At 36.2% G+C, this 21409-nt stretch overlaps 1 protein-coding gene across 2 annotated transcripts in view; it reads left to right on the forward strand.

Moving 5' to 3' along the window:
• DPYD (dihydropyrimidine dehydrogenase) overlaps positions 1 to 21409 on the forward strand; it is an 802992-nt gene that overhangs the window by 371851 nt on the left and 409732 nt on the right. The gene's annotated exons all lie outside the window — the stretch shown is intronic.

Genomic DNA, 21409 nt, shown 5'->3' on the forward strand with positions numbered 1-21409 from the left:
CAAAAATAGAATTCAGGTGTACTGCTATCCTCATGCCAAACCATCACTAAAAACATCAAAATTATCAAATTAGAAAGTTTGAACTCCTCTTATTTCATCTGGATGGCATAAATGGACATGCTAAGGAAGAAAAAAATGCTTTTTTAAAAAGGATAAAAAAGGAAAGTGTTTTATGTAATATTCCAACTGAGTAATAAGTTAATCAATTAAGGCTATTGTATGGTATATTTTCACCACACTCATTGTTTTTGTGAGTCGTTCATTTTGCCTTTCCTGTCCCCTATGCGTCTTCATTTTGCAAATTCTTTACCTTTTAATACACACTGTTGAAATGATGATTAACTCTTTTATTTACTGAAGGAAAATAAAAGACATTTCTCCAAGTCAGCGATTCATTATGAATAACAATAATAACAAAAAATCGAGACCTGACAATTCCTATGACTCCCTACTATATCCATGCTGAAATCATATTTTGTGTGTGAAATAAAATTACATTTTGCATCTGAAAAATGCAAACGTGCATTTTTATGCAACAGATAAGTAAAAAATTCAACCAGTCATCAGGATATTTTATCTGCAGGACATCAAACATCTTGATATTTGGAAACATCCAGATGTTTAATGTCATCAAGATAAATGTTTTCAAATAGCTGGATGATGGCCTGAATTTGTCACTTTTCATCTAGATGTTTATGTGATATGTAGACACAGTCACAGTGTGGTTTGTTTATTCATTAACTGGGTTCAGGAAGAAAAAACAAAGAACAACACGTAAATTGCATTCTACCCTCTAAAAAATCATACTGTTCTTACTACTCTGCACAGCACCAGAAACTGAGTAAAAAATTGAATCACAATTAACTAGCAATTCTGTTGATGATTCACTTATCAAGAACTAATTTACCTTACCCATCTAAATTTATGTTTCATGTGACATCTCTAATATTAAGAAAAAAGTATTTTTTTCTAAACAGACCTAAGTTGTTGTAACTCAGATCATAGAAAACAGCTTTCGCAAAACTTAGGCTCGTGTGTGTGAAAAGAGAAAGATTTAACTTAGTATTTAAAATATGAAGTACAAGAAAGTTTGATCTAGTCATGTTTATTTGACAAAGTCATTCCTGAATGCATTTATGTATTTTACTTCTGCACATTTCTTCCAATGTTTAACACATACTAACCATATACATTTAGACAAACCAAGGAAAAATGTTCCTTTGCTTTCCTTTTTTTCCCTCCTCCTCTTGACTTGAAATAACAGAGTGCTTGAAAAATTATTCTTGGGGCGCCTGGGTGGCTCAGTCATTAAGAGTCTGCCTTCAGCTCAGGTCATGTTCCCAGGGTCCTGGGATCGAGCCCCGCATCGGCCTTCCTGCTAGGCGGGAAGCCTGCTTCTCCCTCTCCCACTTCCCCTGCTTGTGTTCCCTCTCTCGCTGTGTCTCTCTCTGTCAAATAAATAAAATCTAAAAAAAAAAAAAAAAAAAAGAAAAGAAAAAAAGAAAAAATTATCCTTAAATAGAATTCCTTGCTTCTCCAAGGCCTTTCAATGTTTGCATTAAGAAGAAGCCTACTTTCCAAGTGAGAGGAAAGCTGGGAGAACTGGAAGGTGAAATAGCTTGCATGCCTCCCCTCTAAATGTGGTCAGTACTGGTTTTTGAATGGAAAATATTAAAGTAAGGGGGGAAGGGAATCAATCATTGTTAGAATTTTACCAAGAAGATCTTACCCAATTGTTATTTAAAATTTTTTTTAAATAATTTCAAAGTCAGCAGGTTTTCATATGCACACACATATTAGCTATAGTGAAAATCAGTTTATAGGAAGGAAGTTGTCCATTTAGGTCCAAAGAGAAACTGTTCACATCTCCCTCTTCGATCTTGAATCTTGTTCCATCTTGATACCTATGTGATGCAATTTATGTGTGACATTTTTGTGATCATCACATATGTGATACTATGTGATTTAATATGTTTATCTATAGCACCTTTCTTAAACCGTCCACCTGCATTTCTACCCCACCCCCCCACCCCCCATCCCCCCACCCCCGCTTGCCTCCTTCCCAACCTCGCTTTGCAAGGCTCCGATGAACTGCACGCCGAACTCCATGACATTTTCTCAGTCCTCATTCTATTTTCTGCATTTGACAATGTTAAATATTTCTTTCTTTTTGAAATGCTCTAAGTCACTTAACCTTTCTGAGCCTCAGCTTCTTCCTCTGTAAAAAAAACAAGCATAATAAAACCTTCTCCCCCTACCTTTCAGGACTGTTGTCAGAATTAAAATGAAGTAACATGAAAGTGCTTTGGAAATGTAACACATTATTACTGTTTATGGCACTCCCATTTTCTTGTGTTTTTTTTTTTTTCCTTTTAACTATTCCTCTTCTGAGCCTATCACTGAGTACGTTTCCTCCTCTAGCTTACTACTTTTTAGTACTTTCCCAAGTTCAGACTTTACCTATTTTCTCTTAATATATTTATTCCTTCAGGGAACTGATCACCTCATTAATTCATTTATTATTCATACACACATCCATTCCTGTAAGAAAGACTTAATAAACAATTTCTGTGTGCCAGGTCGAGGCTAGACTTACAGTAGACACTCTTTCACTTCTGTGTAACTAGCTCCCAAATCCCTTTCTCCACTCCATGTCTCAGAAGACCTTTCATCCTTTGTTATATGCCATGCATGTAACGGACATTTACTGAATATCTAATGAATGCCGGGTACTAAGTTGTATTCTGGAGAGTATGAAGATGAATGAACTATTCCTTCTACTTAAAAACCTCACAGACTGGGGCAGGGGGCAGACTTTTAAACAAATAATTGTTTTACCAAGTGAGGAATGATGCATTTAGAGACATGTACAAAGTGAGGAAGGATCATCTCATGAGGTTTCCCTAAGGCAATTGTGCCTCCACTTTGCTATTATTTAAATGGTGCTGTAGTTCTCCCATCACTAAAGTTCAAAATGCTATCCCAGATTCAAATATCTAATTCCAGTTTTTCTTTTCATTAAATTCACCAATATTACCCTATACTATAGGATGAAGCCTTGCTCTTTGCACTTGAGAACTTCGGCAAATGGCTTTATATATACTATGTATCCAGCTTTATTTCCCACTCTTCCCTATAGGATTATTCCTCCCAGTATCTTCTCACAGATGGATTCCATACTGGTAATTCAGAAACTCCTTGGTGAAGGTATTATATAAAATATTCTGAAGAATTCAAAGAATGAAATAAACTTGACAGAGTACATATAAAGAATGGTGATAACATATTCTCAGCATTCTCTGATTACAATATTTTAAATGAAAATACTTCTAGCATCTCAGTTATATCAATAACATATATTTATAAAGGTAACCTAAATTGAGAAATTTCAAGGAAATTAAACTTTTAATCTCAGGGTTTTTTCCCACATATACTGCATTACTTTTGCAAGTCCTTTAATTTGTGTGTTTCACAAAGAATATAAAATAACTTTACTTAGTATTAAGCACCCAATATATCTGTAATAAATACTTCCTGTTGTAAAAATGGTGAATGCCTCAAAGCTTATAAAAAATATATCAAATTTATAAAACAAATATGGATAATATCCTTGGATTACAGTTGCTAATTATTTCATTGCTACCAAAGCTAATAACATTTATGAGTGATCATCATTGTTTTATCTAATTCTATTTTATTTCTATTTCATTTTTTGGGTTGTAGCAGTGAGTGGAAAATAGGAACAAAAGACTCTGTATTCCACATCCCTCTGCATGGAATATATATGTGCTTATTAGGAGCACAATTTAATTGAATCGTTCATTAACTACTGTCCCAAATTCTAAAGGCAATGTGGTGTTTGATTTCTAATTTGATTGAGATAATAAAGTCTCAGCCTTATTTGATATCTTTCCTGTGAAAAATTAAGAGTGGTTCCACCTTTTAAAAATTCTCATCCACTCTAAGTATATAAGATTCCAAATCACATTAAATTGGGATTTTATTGTTCAAGACTGATTTTAAAGGCTGTCAGTAAATTAAGCACAAGCTACCTCTACTGGCATTTCTAGTCCACAAACATTGCCCTTCAGTGGAAATTTTAAAACATTTATTTATTTCAATAATATGTATTTTGTGATACATAAAGTCTCCTCTTCTGCTAAACACCAATGTCAATGTTTATTGAATTGAATTTTCTCTTTTTTTGTTTGTTTGGACAATCTCAGATTTAAGAGACTCCTTGCTTATTCTAAGTTTATCTTCCCTTCTCTTTCTGCTTGGAACCAAATGGCTGGTTGTGAAAGTGTGCATATCTTCTCTGTTAGTTTGGAATTGATGAGGATAATAGTTACCATTTTCACCAACCTCACAGCTTCATTTTTCCAATGGAGTTAATAATAACAGTTGGCTTTGTCCTCACCCTCCCAGCAGATCTAGATGACATGATTTTATGTGGCTTTGAATATGCTTCCACACAACTGAAGGAAGGCACCCTAGCTCATGCCATGACCTCTGTGCCCCTGCCTAGAGGACTGCACCACAGCTGTCCTCTCATTTTTTTGAAATGTTGACTTTAAAAAGAGCTGTGTGCTTTGATCTTCCAGAACTTATTGCAATTTATCTTTCAATTAGATTGTAAACCCCCAAAACACAAAGATCGTACCTTTATAAGTTGTAGTCCCAATAGCAGCCAACATATTAGTATGCCTGTAGTAGATGGATAATATATAGTTGTGTATTTGACTTGACTTGATCCATGTTAAGATATTAATTTTACTACACCTATTTGTCATTTTTTCCTTATGGGGCCAGTTTGGTTTCTTTTTTTTGAAAATATAAAAGTTAGAAACAGTTCTGTTTTTCTATTGCTATTGATTTTTTTTTTCTGTTTTGGCATAAAATGTTGCATTCTTTATAATCCAATAAATATTACACTAATTAGAGGCCGTCTGGTGTAGCAGCTTAGAGCAGGGGTTCTGGAGCCAGGCTGCCTGGCTGGAAACCTGGCTCCCTTAGTCTCTTTGTACTTCATGGTCCTGATCTTTTAAGGGGGCTGATATAGTATCTACCTTCTCGAGTTATTTTAAGAATAAATTAATAATATATGTAAGGCACTTAAATATATTTCAGGCACATAGTAGCATCTCCTAGATGTTACTATCCTTATGTAACAAAACATATTTTAATAATTAAATTGAGTTATATTACACCCTTGTGATAGTATGAATGTTGTCTAGGAATAAAAGCATTTGAAAATCAGGACTTCATCTGGGAACTTGCAGGTTCTGTGGACATGTCTTTGTAAATAAGCAAGGCATGTGCTTTTACACTTACGATTTTTTTTTTAATTTTATTTATTTATTTGACAGAAAAAGACACAGCGAGAGAGGGAACACAAGCAGGGGGAGTGGGAGAGGGAGTGGGAGAAGCAGGCTTCCCGCGGAGCAGGGAGCCCGATGCGGGGCTCGATCCCAAGACCCTGGGATCATGACCTGAGCCGAAGGCAGATGCTTAACGACTGAGCCACCCAGGTGTCCCTACACTTATGATTTTTTGAATATGAAAAAGTTTCATATATTTGGTTAGTTTTTTGCAGAAAAAGATTATACAGTTTGTAACTGTATCATCATTTTAAAAATGTTTTATCAATTCTAATGTTTTCCATACCATCAAAGGGAATGAAATTTTCTTTCAATTAATTTTTAGTAGTTAGAAATCTCCATTTTGAGGTTCTGCAGATCATTTATTTATTTATTTATTTTAGATTTATTTATGCATTTTAGAAAGAGAACACAAGTGGGAGGGGTTGGGAGAGGGAGAAAGGATCTCAAGCAGACTCTTGTGCTGAGTGCAGAGCCCGACACGGGACTCAATCTCAGGACCCTGAGATCGTGCATGACCTGAGCCAAAATGAAGAGTCAGACACTTAACTGACTGCACCACCCAGGTGCCCCTAAATTAGGTATTTAAAGAGCAAAGGATTTTTAATAACTTTTTTCCTCTTAAAAATGGTGAAATTGGGCCAGTTTTTCGTTTGCTTAGTTTTTTGATTGATCATTGTTACTTTTAAGAAGGAGGGAGAGAAGCACTTTTGAGGATACTAAGTTTGAGTTTTAAGTGTTTGAAAATTATGGGATGATACAATAAGATTAAAAACCTATGTTTTTGGAAGGAAGAGATAGGATGAATGGTGGCAGTGAAGCTGATTCAGCATAGTGCTTACATGGCACTGCTCCGGAGAGCAAATGACAAAGTGCCTGAACTCTGTAGGTATAGCAAGGAATGTGTGGCCCTTCTAGGAAAGGACTTTATATACGTCACCAAGTGCCTACATTTTCTTTCTATTCATGTGGCTAGAAATAACAAGAAAACACAAAGCCTACTTTTCTGAATCTCTAGTGAAACCCTCAGAAACCAACTCCCTTGATGCCGTTAATTGCAATTAGTTTCATAAAAGGAGTGTTTTTTGGGGAAAAAGATTTTAAAATCACTTACCAGTTCCTTTTATTGGAAATCTCTCAGAAAAGTTTTTTAAAACCTCATGGGGTAAATCAAAGATTCGTGTGTAGCTTTGATTCACTTGCCCCCCTACTGAGAAAAAGTGCAGGCTGTGGGTTAATGTGCCTTATCCTGGCCTAAGTCAGAGCTAGAAATTGCCAGTTAGGCAAGAAATGGCATGCACGAGACCCTGACAATGCAGACTTCCAGGAATTTTTCAAATATGTCCATTTTTCCTCAGTTACTTAAGTGTTAAAGAAAATCTAGGAAAAAGTCTTTTAAGTGAGCACTAGATGAGCCTGGTAATAATAGTTACCTATACTTTAAAAGACATAGCATCAATATGTTTTACTTGTTTTATTCCTTATTATGACAATTCACTGAGGAAGTTGGAAACACTATGCCATTTTAATAACTCCCCCCCCACCTTTAAACTAGTGTCTTCCACTTTTCGAACAATAAAACATCTCCTCCAGAAGCTACTGGTTGCACTTAGAGATTGAGCAAATTTTCTTTGAACAATTAGTCCACTTTTTGTGGTCTTCAGCTTGCATAATTCCTCTTCTCCCTTACCAAAAATAAAGAGGAGGGAGAAGGATTGGGTACTGAGTTGAGACTATGCCATACTTGGTAAATTTTCACTGTTGTATGCATTTTTTTTTTAATAAATAAATACTTGCAACAAAGTTTCAAGGAACAGACTGTGGAATACTGGACTTCATCAGAGACAGGAGAACTTTTTGGTTGATGGCACAAATGTTAGAAGGAAGGGGCTTACTAATGATTAATAGAACTGAGAATGGATGAGATAGAATTGAAAACTAAAGTTGGCACTCCAGTGTAATGTACTGGACATGTTACATAACGCACAGTAACTTGCATGGGACTTTTCTTTCTATTTCCCAACGTGCTGGAAGGGACTTCAGAAATCATATATTCTAGTCCCCTCATTTTACAGGCTTCTTTGTTTAACTAGTAACCTCTGATAGCCTGCTATTCCAGGTGCTGAGCTTAGGTTCTAGGGATAAAGTGGTGAAAAGGCCAATGCAAAACATTGTCTCCAGAAATGCAGTTTAACAGGGGAGCCGCACCATGATGATAAATTGTGCTGGAGGAAAGCACAGAACACAGTCTGAGGGTTCAGGAAAGCTTCCTAGAGTAAGTGGGTTGTAAATTGAACTTTGAGGGGTATGTGGGAGTTTCCAGGTGGAATGGGGGTGGAAGGGAGGGAGCCCCAGGGAGATTATGCAACTTGCTCAACACCGCACTGTTAGATTAAGCAGTCATTTTACAGTCATCTTAAAAAGCTATATATATATAAAAAAATCATGTATTTCGAAAGTTGTCATCAGCCTACTTATTTCATGCATGTTCTCATCTTTATAAATGAAGGTCTGGATTTTCCATTTTTATTTCTAAAATTGAACTTTTTATTTTATGATTTTTACCATTCATCCTCTCATGATTCATCATGCAGCAAATATTTCTTAATGTCCAACTGTGTTATATACACTGTCCAAGTGCTATTTACTCAAATATGAGTAAAAGAGAGTCTTTCACTTCAGGGATCCACAGGCTAATGGGAGAAACAGGCACGTACATACATACATTGCAACATGATGTGCAAATTTTGAGATCACATTTGGACTGGGTTTTGGAGCTTCAGTAGGAGTTTCCCTGTTAGAGGGAATATCATACACAAAAGTGTAAGCTGACAAACGGTTTCATGTGACCAGACAATGGCGAGAAATTCTGCTTAGCTGGAGCAGATGATGTTTGATAAAGTAAGGGTGGAACATGGATAGGAAAAAGATGGCAGGAAATATGGCTAAAAGCTTATGTGGAGTCAAGAGACTTATATGCTAAACTAGGGATTTTGAATTATATTCTATAGACATCCACGTGACAAAGGGAAGGTTTAGATATGGGAGAGATCTTTATTGTTTTATTTTATTTTTATTTTTATTTATTTATTCGACAGAGAGACAGAGAGAGAGGGAACACAAGCAAGGGGAGTGGGAGAGGGAGAAGCAGGCTTCCCACTGAGGAGGGAGCCCAATGCGGGGCTCAATCCCAGGACCCTGGGATCATGACCTGAGCCAAAGGCAGATACCTAATGACTGAGGCACCCAGGCGCCCCGAGATCTTTATTGTTAATGAGATAAGACTGATAGGTGCTTGGATTTTGTACCATTTGTATATTCTTCAAATAGTTGGGAATTAGAAACCATGAAATCATCTTTGAGGTGGTTCATTTCAGAAGACAAATGTGTTTTCTAGTATTGAGCACCTGAATTAGGCAGTTGTTCACTCAATCATGGGTATGATCCCACATTATAGATCCCATAATGGGAAAGTGCCCCAGTAGGATTGTCAGTCCTAAGGAAGGGAGAGAACCTGTGCCCAAATGGGCAGCTCCCAAAGCTATAGGCATGACAGAAGTGATTCATGCATGCCTAATTTCTCCTTCTGATTCACAAATTATGATTACTAATTTCAGCTTCTTGAGGACAGGTAAGAGATAGAGAGACACCACGAGGGCTATAACAATGATTGTTTCCCCAAATGGAAAGAGGCATCAGGAGTATGAAAGAAGCATGTTGCTCCATAGGGGTAGTAATGTTAAAAAAAAAAAGAAGAAGAAGTAGGTAGAACTCCAGAAGAACATTGAGAACAAGACATATTTCTTAAATAGAAGAGTCATGATTTGGTCATCTGTCTGATTAAAAAGGTTGCATGTAGAGTATCTAGTATGGTAGTTTGATCAGATGTTCATAATGCTGATAGCACTCAGGAACACAGCAGATGGAACAGATCTGAGGGAAACGGTGACTTGTTGCATTTGGATTTGCTCACGCATTGAACTGGAAACGGGACTAGAACTCAGAAAATAGAGAATGATTGAAAACAGACATTGGAAATCATTACATATCATTTGTCTTGTTTTTTCACTGTCATAACCCAGTACCTAGAACAGTGCTACTCACTGATTGAATTAAAGAATGAAAGCTGTCATAGCCTGTAGTTTGGATAATACCTTCTTAAAAGTATGATAAGAGAGGATATGTGGCATTTCTTCTGGAATTCCAGAAACATCTCATTGACCACATTATGAAGGGGAAGTCAGTTTGCTGACTTTTATATTTACCATCTGCTTTTCAGATGGTAAATATCTTAAGGAAGACATGGTGTCAAGACACTTTTTATTCCATGATTCTGTACCTTTGCTCTCTTACTGATGTGTGTGGCTCCTTACACTACCATTTCATTTTATAATGCCTCAGTGATAAAACATTAATATCTCCTTTGTAGTGTTTGGTCCCATGATGAGAATGAACTCTTTTTAGTCTTCCCTGTACAGTGTCTTGCTTTCAACTATATTTTGGGCAAGAAACATTCTCAGGAACCCAATACTAAAACTGTACATGTTTTCTTAAAAATTGCCCTAATTATCTGATATTTTTCTGACTGGAAGTGAGGATGAAGTGGTGGAATCTAATGCAAGTGCTGGCATTTCTGCAGAATAACCAACCAAAATAATGGCATCTTGGCAGAGTTTTCCTTTGGAATTATTTTAAAAGGGTGGAGGTGATGGCGAAGGAGGGTCAGGCTGATAACAGTGTTAAAAGTGACTTGGAATCAACATCACATCACTTACACCTGCCTTAGACACCCATTTAAAGTACAACATGATATTTCTGTAATTATTTTACTTCCCTGTAATAACTGCATAGGAATAGGTTTGTTTCCCCAGTGAATAGCTCTGTTCAGAGCCTTCCCTTATCTTTATTTTCCAGGTTTCACTAGTGGTTGATATCATATGCATTCTTAGAGGGAGACAGTGGATAAATCAGTAGTTTTCCATCAAATCAAAGATTACATTCAAGAGGTAGAGCAGTGGCATGAAACAACTTTTGCTGGGGAAAGAAGGTAGAAAATGGAAAAATAACATAATTGTTTCAGAGAACAGAAATCATAAGACGTAGCTGATGTTATTCAACATATAGTGAATGTACTAGATGTCCGGGGCTTTTTTGACCATGGCCTATTATATTTGTCTTTTAAATACTAGTTAGCCATGATAAAGTTTATTCTGAAATCTAATATTCATATGAAATATTGAACTACACTAAGTTGCTATGCAATGTTAAATCAAGATGCAAAATTTAGTTAAATCATAAAGTAATGATGCATACTTTATACTACTTTTCTTAGTAATATGTATTTTGTGTTGCAGATTGTTTTGTTGTTAGTGACTTTGCATTTGTATTTGTGGCTCAAAGCACAAAATAAAAATAACAATATGCCTAATTTAAGATAGTCTGGGGTTAAGTAAGTAACTGACCTATAGAAGTGTAAGTTTTAATTGTATAAATTGGAAAATTATATTGAATCATATTTAATACCTATCTCCTAAATATAGAAACTAGCTACTCAATTCAAGTGGAATATGTACATGGAATTTACTAGATGTCCCAAATGTGCTGGCATTGCTGGAGGAGGAAGCCAGCATTAATATTAACATCCATTCAGAGGTCCCACCCAACATTTATACAGACTAATGAAAACCATTTTTTCATGCTAGCCATACTTATATTTTGTAATTATGAATCTCTTTTAAGTGTTTTCAAAAGACCTTTATTTACTAGCCATTTATTTTTATATATGAGTTCATGAAAGAGTGTCAGGCATGTTATGCACCACATGCTTAACCAATATCCAGTGATTTTCCAAGTCCTCTGAAAAGTGGACTTGACAAAGCACTTGGTTTAATATGGCCCAGTATTTCCCCCTATATTTGCACACTGCTGCCAAATGAACTTCTACATCACTAGTATCAAGGCATTATTCTCATATGTAAGAATCTAAAATTACTACCCCCATCCCACTGATGGTAGGATTGAAACCAAACACCTTAATTTAATTTTGACACCCTTTTAATCTTCTCTCCTACATACTTGTGGGACCTTATTTCCCATTCTTTCATTCTGTATTTGCTAATTATATTGGGTTCTGTGTTAGGTTCTCGTGGGTGCACAAAAATGAATATATGGTCCCTGTCTACTGGAGCTTTCAGTCTAACAGAGCGATAAAAATGCACCTAAATAAAAATGCCATTAGATAGTGACACAAGGAGTAACAGATAACCTATTAGTGTAACACTCAACGTGGAGAGATGACTTCCAGCTCTAAGAATCCAAGAAGGTTTTATGGAAGCAATGGCATTTGTAGTGGAGATGAGGATGGGGCAGGACTTAAGAGAGCAGAAATAGGGAAAGCACATTTTAGCAGAGTGAACAGGTAGATATGTACACAGAGTAGTCACTTTGGCTAGATCATAATGAGAAATTGTAAAGGTGGAAAAACATATCATTGCTAATTCACAAAATGGTTTTAATGTTAGGCTAAGGTATCTGAATTTTATTCAAAAGTTGGTGGGTACTAGAAATCTAAAGGGGCATGCTGATTAAATATGTTTTCCTCATACACAGAGGGAAGATAGAAATGTGTGTGTCCATTTTGGCTCCTGCTCTTCTCCTCCTTCTCTCTGTATATCTTATATATTCTAAATTATATTGACAATAGGACTGTAGGGTAGTTTATTCATATTTTAATCCAAAGTACCCAGCACAGTCCCAAGTGGTCACTGAATAAATGGATGAATGAATGAATAAATGAAAAGGTGGATGAATTATTGGGATGACCACATTGGGAGGACACATGAAATGACTGCTTTATTCAGAATGTCCCTACAGAAAATCCACAGTAAAGACAAAAACATATGAAAGTGGTATTTATGTCAAGTGTCATGTGAAGGCCAGCAAATCTTCATTCTGTTGAGGGAACGGTCAGATGCTGGACACTCTCACTTGCATTAAGAAGATAGCGTCCTAACTGGTCATCTTGCTTTTTCTCTTGCTTCCATATAATCCTACCAGAATCAGCCCTTATAAACAGAAATTATATCATGTCATTCCCCTATTCCAAACCCTCCAGTGGTTTGCTACTTTGTTTAGAATATAGTTCTTCTCAGAGCTTATGAAGCCCTCCTTGATGAAGCCCCTACTTCTCCCTCAGGTCCCCTCACCTCTTACCTTGCTTCCTTTCTTTCACCCACATAAAGCCTCCCTTCCTCCTACTCACCTCACCCTAATGCCTCCGCAATGCTTCCCTCTGCCTGCAATGATCTGCCTCGAGGTCTTCGCATGTTGGCCTATTCTTCCCCTTCATGTTTTAGCTCAGATGTCATCTCATTAAGAGCCCTCCATGACCCTCCATCTCCCTAGATCTAAAGCACCTCTCCCCCTTCGTACTCCCCTCAGCATGTAACAAACACCCCCTTCCATGTAATCCTCTTCATGACCATCTTCACTATCATACAATTCACTTACTTGTTCACTTTCTTATTTTATGTCAACTGAAATGTATACCCCACAAGGACAGGTCCCTTATTACAGTTTACTATACTGCCTACGGCAGGATTTAGTACATGGTAGACAATAAGTGTTTGCTCATTGAATGAATGAATGCAGGCTAGTACCTTAATTTTTCCTATGCAATCATGATTAAACTCCTGAAAGGGTATCCTGTATGTACTGCCTTGCTGTATTTGCCTTGCTGTATTTGCCAGATCCTCTGTCCTTAACCCCTTTTAACTGCCTTTTGCTTTCATCATTTACTGGCAATCTCATCTTTTTACTGCTCATTGACCTTCAAATCACCAAATCTAGTTAACCTACCTTACATTTCTCTTGTATTTTACATTTCTTGAAATGATCTCTTCTTGGCTTGTGTGGCTCAGAAATACCTTGAGTCTCATGAAATGCTGATGATTCCCCCTCTGGCTTTAGTTCAGGTTGGGCTTGCTGCCACTTTAAAAAATAACTGCTGGACTCTTACCTGGATTTATGTTTTTTATTAACTTTATCCATCCTTATGACTATATCTTGTCCCAAGGTACAGAGCTCTCTCCTGAGTTCTAGGTGTATATCTATCTCCAAATGCCCTGAAGACCTCCATGCTTTTCTAGTTGGTACATCCGTAGCTAATTTGTAGTTAGGTTCAAACCTTAAGAGTGTGACTTGAGTAACTTACCTCACTCTCATTTTCCTCAGCTGTAAAATTGAAATAACATCTATTCTGTGAGGATTCGAAGAGACCATATATATGTTGCCTAGGTCAGAACCAGCCGTGTGTTCACGGAGGCATTCTCAGTAAATGTTCGTCATTATTATCATTGTGAACGCAATAACCTTTGCCGATACCAAAGATATTTTTTGACTACATTGTAATACAACTCATGCTCTATATAAAGAAGCCGTATTTTTGAATTATGCATTTACTTATGTATTAAAATTGTTTAAAATATATTCTATTGTATGTTTTAAGTTTGCATTGAAGTATGCCTACAGCCAATTGACAAGGGGAAAAAAGTCATAAGATGGATATCAAAAAATAACATTAATGAGTTGCTAAAGCTAAAATTACAGGAACTTATGAAATTGGTTAAACATAAAAACCATTAAACTGTTTATTGAAGCTTCACAGATATACTGCAGCTAATGAGCATTTCTGCTATTTAAATAAGCCCAAATTGAACACACATTACATGGATACATAATTAGTCATGGCAGTCAAACACACATAGACTAACTTTTAAAGCTCTATTTAGGGAATCTTTTCCATTTGATTTATTTTGTTAATTAAAATATTTTTCAGTATTCACTTATATTTTAATAATATTGTTTTCTCCAGTAGTATAATTTACTACTGGCTTTCTATTTGTTTTTATTTGTGCTTTAAATGCAGCAAATAGGGATTTTATATTAAACATTTTTCTTAATCCCTTTCTTTAATTATTTATATCACTTGATGGTATCATTCAGCATTTTAAAAGGTTCTTTCACTGGGAAGTATATATAAAATATTTCAGTATCCTTTCTACTTTTTCCATGGACTCCTAATTATCAAGAAGTATTAAGCACCCAAATGTGCATAGAATTATGGTGATTATGGTCCAAATCAGATTAAAGGATGATCTATTCCTTCCAGGAGTTTGTAGCCTTAAGTAGATGGTATCATTGAATATAAATAAGCAAATCAAAGGACAGCATTTGGGAATCCAACAGAGAATTTGAAAACAATCCCCATATATTTCCTTCAAGGACAATGCCCTCCTTGTGGAGATCTCTCCCAGATAAAATGAAATGAAATCTTCAAGGAGTTTAGGGTTTTAAATAGAGGGAATTATTGCAGAGAAATAAGCAAATCAAGGTGAAGTGCTTGGACAATTTTATTCTTAATTGATTAGTTGGTCAGTTTAGGAAATGAGGAAAGACTCCCTGTAGAATACAAGTAAAACAAAAGGAGTTGCTACAGGCTATTATTGACACCCATTTTTTTTGTATTTAACTTGGGGAGCCTAAGCTTGTTTCAAGTGTGGAGAGGAGGAAAATTAAATCCGTACTTTCCCACTGCCTGAATTCTACAAGCATATATAAACTGAACATTATTTAACCATAGCAGTAGGGAAATTGAATAGTTAAATCAATCAAAAGAAATAACCAAGTGCATATTCTTCCCTAGTCAGTGTGTTTGTCACTATAGAAGTTTTTTTAGAAACTTTTTTTTTGAAGGAAAAATATTTGGATTTCCTCTCTGCAGTGAGCTGTCTGTAACTGTGGAAATATGATCTACACGAAAAATAATCAAGACAGGACAATGTGAGTGCTAAATAAATGGAATGAACAACTATTACATTTTTTCAACCAAAAAACATTCATCGAGTTCCTCTTGTGTGCCACTTTGTGCTAGATGCTGGGGAAGGAGCTGATCAGATATGGTCTCTAAACTCAAGGAGTGATAGAGGCAAAGCAACTAAAATCAAGTCACATCATGACTAGGTTAACAGTCAGTTAAATTAACAGTGGTTAATTTAACAAAACGGGAAAAGTTTCCATTGGAAGAGTTGACCTAAAGGCTATCATCTGTAAAGCCAGTCAAGATTAGAATTCTTTGCTATCCCTCTAAACCACCCCCCCCCTTCATTTTAGTTACTCCCATGGTCCCCAGTTGTGAAACTTTAAGAGACTATTTTTGGCCCATTCCTGGCTTCTTCTTGTCCCTACACCAAAGGTCAATTGCAAGGAGGGCTTTGGAGTCAGAAATAACTGGATTCGAATACCAGCTCTGCCACCCCTTGACTATATTTAAGATGATAATACCTACCTTAAAGAGTTGTTTTGTGGTCTAAATGAGATTATTATATGGAAATATACAGCATCATTCCTGCCTCATACAAGGGATCAATAAATGTTGATTGCTTTTCTTAATGTTCTTCATTAGGTGAGGATGATATAAATGAGATGTCAGAAGTACCTAGGGAGTCTAGGGAGTTTCATTTGCATGAATTGTCGGAACATAGTAACTGACTGGATGTTGAGATCATTGGAGGGAGAAGAATCAAAGATTATGCCAAGATTTTTAAGATTGATTTCTAGGTCCTTTGAGAAAGAAGAATAGGAAAAAACAGGAGTGGAGATTGAAGAGTGATCATGGAGGCAGGTGGAAAATCAGAAAGTGTGGTGTCATTGAAGCCAAGCAAAGGGACATTTATGAGGAGGAAGTGGTCATCTGTTAAATGCTGCTGAGAGATGGAGGAAGGCAGTGCCACAATTAGGGTGAGACAAGTGAGGTGCCCACCTGCACTTGAGCCTATGGTCCTGAGCCTGAGGACCTTCTGAAGTTTTATTCTTTGGGTGCCTCACTCACCTCACCCTAGTCTGGTCCTGAAATAAGGTGATCGCTGAGGAGAGTCACTGTATGTGGCGACCTAGCACTAATTAGTCATCTTAGTGAAAAGAGTTTTAGTGAAGTTTTGGGAGGCAAATGCAGATCTGGAATGGTTTAAAAATGGAAAATACTGTACAGGTATGTACATGCTTATGAGAAACAATTCAGAGGGAGTGGCTGATAATAGAATATGTAATCTAGGGAGCAAAATGCCTACAAAGTAAAATAGAGGATCCTAGGGCCCATATGGAAGGACTGGCCTTTGATGAGAGGGAGAGTTCTTAAATTATTATAAATAAGAAAGAAGATAGGGCACCTGGGTGGCTCAGTCTGTTAAGCATCAGCCTCTTGATTTTGGTTCAGGTTATGATCCCAGGGTTGTGAGATCCAGCCTCACATTGAGCCCTGTGTGGGGCACTGTGCCTGTGCTGGGCATGGAGCCTGCTTAAGATTCTCTCTCTCCCTCTCCCTTTGCCCCTTTCCCCTACACCCCACTCTCTTTAAAAAAAAAAAAAAAAGGAGGAGAGGTAGAGTGGACACAGATCAATAGGTTTATAGTTTAGACAATGGGATGACCAGAAAGTACCCATATAATAGTTTCGATGTTCTTTATGAAATATAAGGGAAGACCTTCTCCTGACAGTGGGGGGCAAGAAAAAGGAGCTTGGTCCATCAAAATTTGAGGAGAAGAGACAAGGTATAAATGGTGGTCACAATTAGTAGAAGATACAAAAGAGCAAGCTTACTAATAATAGTCATGAAATGGTGAAAGGCCCAAGAGAAGCTTGTAAGCTGGGTTTTGGATGATTTGGAAGGGACAGTATAGCATCCACACTGGAACCTCTAATAGGCAGCTAAAAGTGCCAGAATAAAAGAGCTCAAGCTTGTGACTAAAGTCATTTTCGTAGAGATGAAGTTAAAGGCACATGACTCAATCTGGGAAGAAGAAGATGAGATGAGGAGGAGCCAGAGCCCAAGATGGACAGTTTAAAGATAAGGAGAGCCTGAATAAAGTAGCATTCTGCAAATCAAAGAAAGAGATCAAAATGAATGTGATAAAAGTATCGGATGCTATAGGAAGGCAGAAGGGAGGAGGACTTAGGTCACAGAATTTAGGGACCATGGAGATCATATTTCCATTAAAGGGACAGCCTGGAAGGAATAATTGGGTGGTGAAGAAAGTACGCAGTGTAAATTACTCTAAAACTAGGTAAAGGAGGAGGTTAGAATGAGAAAAGAGAACCATGCCAAAACTAAAGTTTTTCAAAATAGGAGAGGAGAGGAGAGGGGAAAGAGGAGAAATGCAATATTCTAAAGAGAGTCAGAGATGATATTTGAGGTCCTGGAGGAGTGGGAAGGTGCAGAATCAAGGTTAACATTTGAGGGGTTTAGAGAAGGACAATGATGAATCTTCACTGTGGGTTCCATTGTGTCTGCATATTGATTCAATTACTTAGATGCAGAGGGGAGATGTGAAAAAAAGCTCATGCCACCCAGACTTGATATTGTTAGTGGAAGGCATTCTCTGGGTCTGTCCCTTCCTTACCCCAGGTTGTTTTATTGAAAGAGAACTCTGATATCCCGGCCCTGTAATTAGAATTCATTTGCTCTTGGTGAGATTTTGCTTTCAGCTCTGAATTACTGAGATTATTGCCTCAGCTCGCCTTTTTGTTTCATTGTGCTTCGGTCCTATTGACTAATAGGTTATGCAAAATTAAACAACAAACATATAGATAAATTCATCCATGCTTTCAAGATATCATTTTATTATAAATGTTGAAATTTTTAGCCCCCCCATTGTTTTATAGCATATCAAACACTCCAAAGAATGCTAATAATCCTTCTTCATTATGATTTCTGTTGTATTGTTTTATTGTTTATGCAGAATTAATTTATATTTATGTACTAAAATATAACATTCTTGACATCTTTTTATAAATACTGAGAAATATACTTGTCATATGCTCGTGGGTTTCTCTTCTATGTATATGACAGCACAGCTACATCAGTTTAATTGACCTTGGCAATCTGCATCTGCTAGTGATGTGTCCCTGAGGGACGGTTTCTGCAATTTTAAGCTGTGGCTTATTGAAGAACTTGTGTGTCACAATACAATTAAGTCTATATAAAAAAATCATTTCATGCATAACATTAAATTGACTAAAAGTTCTTATTTCAAAACCATTTCTTGTTTTAAAGCCACCTCAGAGTGTCTTTGTTTTTTAAATAAGCTCATTCGAACATAGTAGTAATTAAAGCAGAAAATTAACATAAATCTTGAATGTTTGGTATGAATAAAGGATGTTTTTGTTCTTTTTAAAGACTGCATAAAATTCCAGGCACCATATCACTTAACACATTTCTCTTCCATTTGCAGAATAATAGAGGCTGTGAATAAGCATGTTTTAGGGTTCTTTTTCAAGTTCTTTTTCTGTTCAACTATGGAGCCACTGGGACATATGCTGCAGTTTCCATCAAGATGCAACTTCATGGAAATCTGTGGGAAAAGTGCGCATATCATAACAGAAAATCCCTCTCCCCTTACTCCCGTTATTTTATAAACAAGGAAGAAAAAATACAATCCTTCTATTAATATTCATTTAACACTTCATAGGAAATGGCAAGCAGTTATTTGGTTTGCAAATGTAAATATACATTTTTCATCCACTATGCTTTCACTCCTTCCGAACTAGATAAAGGCAGAACAGAAGATGTGCTTCTGAGAATTATTTTCATTGTATTTCAAGTTAAATGTATCAGCAGAGATGTAAGCGAGCTGTGAGGAGTTCATAGAAGGGTAGTTACAATGATGAGGAGGATGAAAGTCTTCCTCATAAGAAGCAGCTAAATAAATGAACTTCTGACAAATTATGCATAAAATACATACGGATTTTTTTCACCGAATCCTCGATTTGAGTTCTAAATTGAATACTTTGGAGCTTATAAAATACGGTTAGATAATAGAGAACTACTATATCTCAAAAGAGTCCTTGAAATCATGAAAGGTGTTATTTGAATTCATAATCTGAGCCAAAGTTTCAATAAATTAATGGATTATCTCTCCCTTCCTTTATCTCTATTTTATTATAAATGTTGAAATTTATGTATACACAAATATATAAATGGACGCATATAGAGCATATACTTAAATATAGAGCCCACTGTGCCAGCAGGGAAATGATCCTAATCATTTGATATTCAAGTTGTAATGAACAGTCATTCTTGCATTAGCTGCTTAGTGCCACTGATAGAAAACATTTTTTACCTACTGTAGCATTTCTTTTATATTCATATAAATTGTCCATGTTCTATTTTTCCAAAGATCCTTTGTAGATATTGATGAGTCAACATATGGATATTAAAGTGGAAACAAATGATCTCTATTTTGATTGATATAAGCTTTGCTGTAATATATTAATAACATCATAACCAACTGCTTGACCTCATTGTTTTTTCTATTTATTTTTTAAATGAAACTATGGACATGCTAAACTTGAAGGCCTCTAAAAAGATTAGGGGGAAAATTGAGTAGATAGTTTTTAAAAGGGGGCTGAGATAATTTTCAGTACGAAAGAAAAATCCTTTTCTTTTTTGGAACACAGTGTCAGAGAGTTGATTATTAGTGAGGGTAGATGGATATTACAAATGATAAAATAATTAAAACAGTTAATATTCAGGTCCAAGATTTCAAGGTAAAATTAAATCAAATATTGAGGAAAGAGCATATTTTCAGAAGTAAATTTGAGTATGTATAAATGTTTAGGGACATAAAATCATACAATGCATACATCCCATGGAAAGACCCATGAATAGAATAATGCTTTTGAATTCACAAATAAATGCTTCTAGGGTGGCTTATGGTGTTGGTGCTAAATATATATTTTTTAAGACTTTATTTATTTATTTGACAGAGAAAGAGACAGCGAGAGAGGAAACACAAGCAGGGGGAGTGGGAGAGAGAAAAGCGGGGCTTGATGCGGGGCTCGATCCCAGGACCCTGGGACCATGACCTGAGCCGAAGGCAGACGCTTAACGACTGAGCCACCCAGGCGCCCCGTGCTAAATATTTTAAGAAATACAAGATTTACTTATGAAACTTAGAGTAACATTTCCTGACTACTTATTCACCGAGTTAGTAATGGAGCTCTAACATTAAAGTAGGTCATAAGAAATTATAATACATATTAAGAACTTCACATTAGTTCAGCAGGCATTTAGTCAGCACCTGTTGTGTATAATGCACTGTACTCAAGGGTTAATTCAGATTTTGTGAGGACTGAGCTTATGTAATTTGAGGACTCCTTTATAAAAAAAGAAAAAAAATACAAATTCAAATATAGGCACAGGGCCTTAAAAGAGGACCATGCAAGTGAGAGACCCTGAAGCTTAAGCTTCAAAAACTTTACAGTATATATGTCTTTGACTCTAATAGCTGCTATGGGAATCAAAGATAACTAAGGCATAATCCCTACCTTGCTCAAGTTTAGACTGAAATCTGTGCTAACCTTCAAGGATACTCAGGGGAAAAAAAAAATGAGGAAAATGTATAAAAGGGCTTTGATCTCCTGGTGAAATAATCTTGGATTGCTTCTCATTTAAAAATCTTTATTTCAGTTCTCTATATAGAAAAAAGTCGTATCAAAGTCTTGGACAAATAAGGTCATTTCTTACAGGAGAATTATTTTTTACTCTCTCTCTCTATCTCCCATTACATAAACCATTCAGTGGTGGTGTGTTCCAGTTACCATTATTATTGTAATAGGTTGAATTGACAAGCCATGCTCACTATTGACTTTTTTGTAACTCAAGTTAACTGTCAACAGATGGTAGTGATGATCTGTTATGCGATGGGGAACAAATGATAAAAGTGTCTTTTCATGTGACCTTTAAAGACATTAGAAAAATCTTCTCAAAATGCCATTCTGCATTGAAAATAATTACATGAATATTTAATTTTACTCTCGATGAAAGGTGAAATCACATCAGAGATATAAACACTATCATATTTTTAAATAGAAACCTGAGCACAATAGCATTAACCCATCTGTTCATTCTTTCATTCATTCATTCATCCATCCATCCATCCATCCATCCATCCATCCATCCATCCATCCATCCA

Source organism: Mirounga leonina, unplaced genomic scaffold (assembly GCF_011800145.1).
Source record: "Mirounga leonina isolate KUSES-001 unplaced genomic scaffold, KU_Mleo_1.0 Mir_173, whole genome shotgun sequence".
NCBI classification, from domain to species: Eukaryota; Metazoa; Chordata; class Mammalia; order Carnivora; family Phocidae; genus Mirounga; species Mirounga leonina.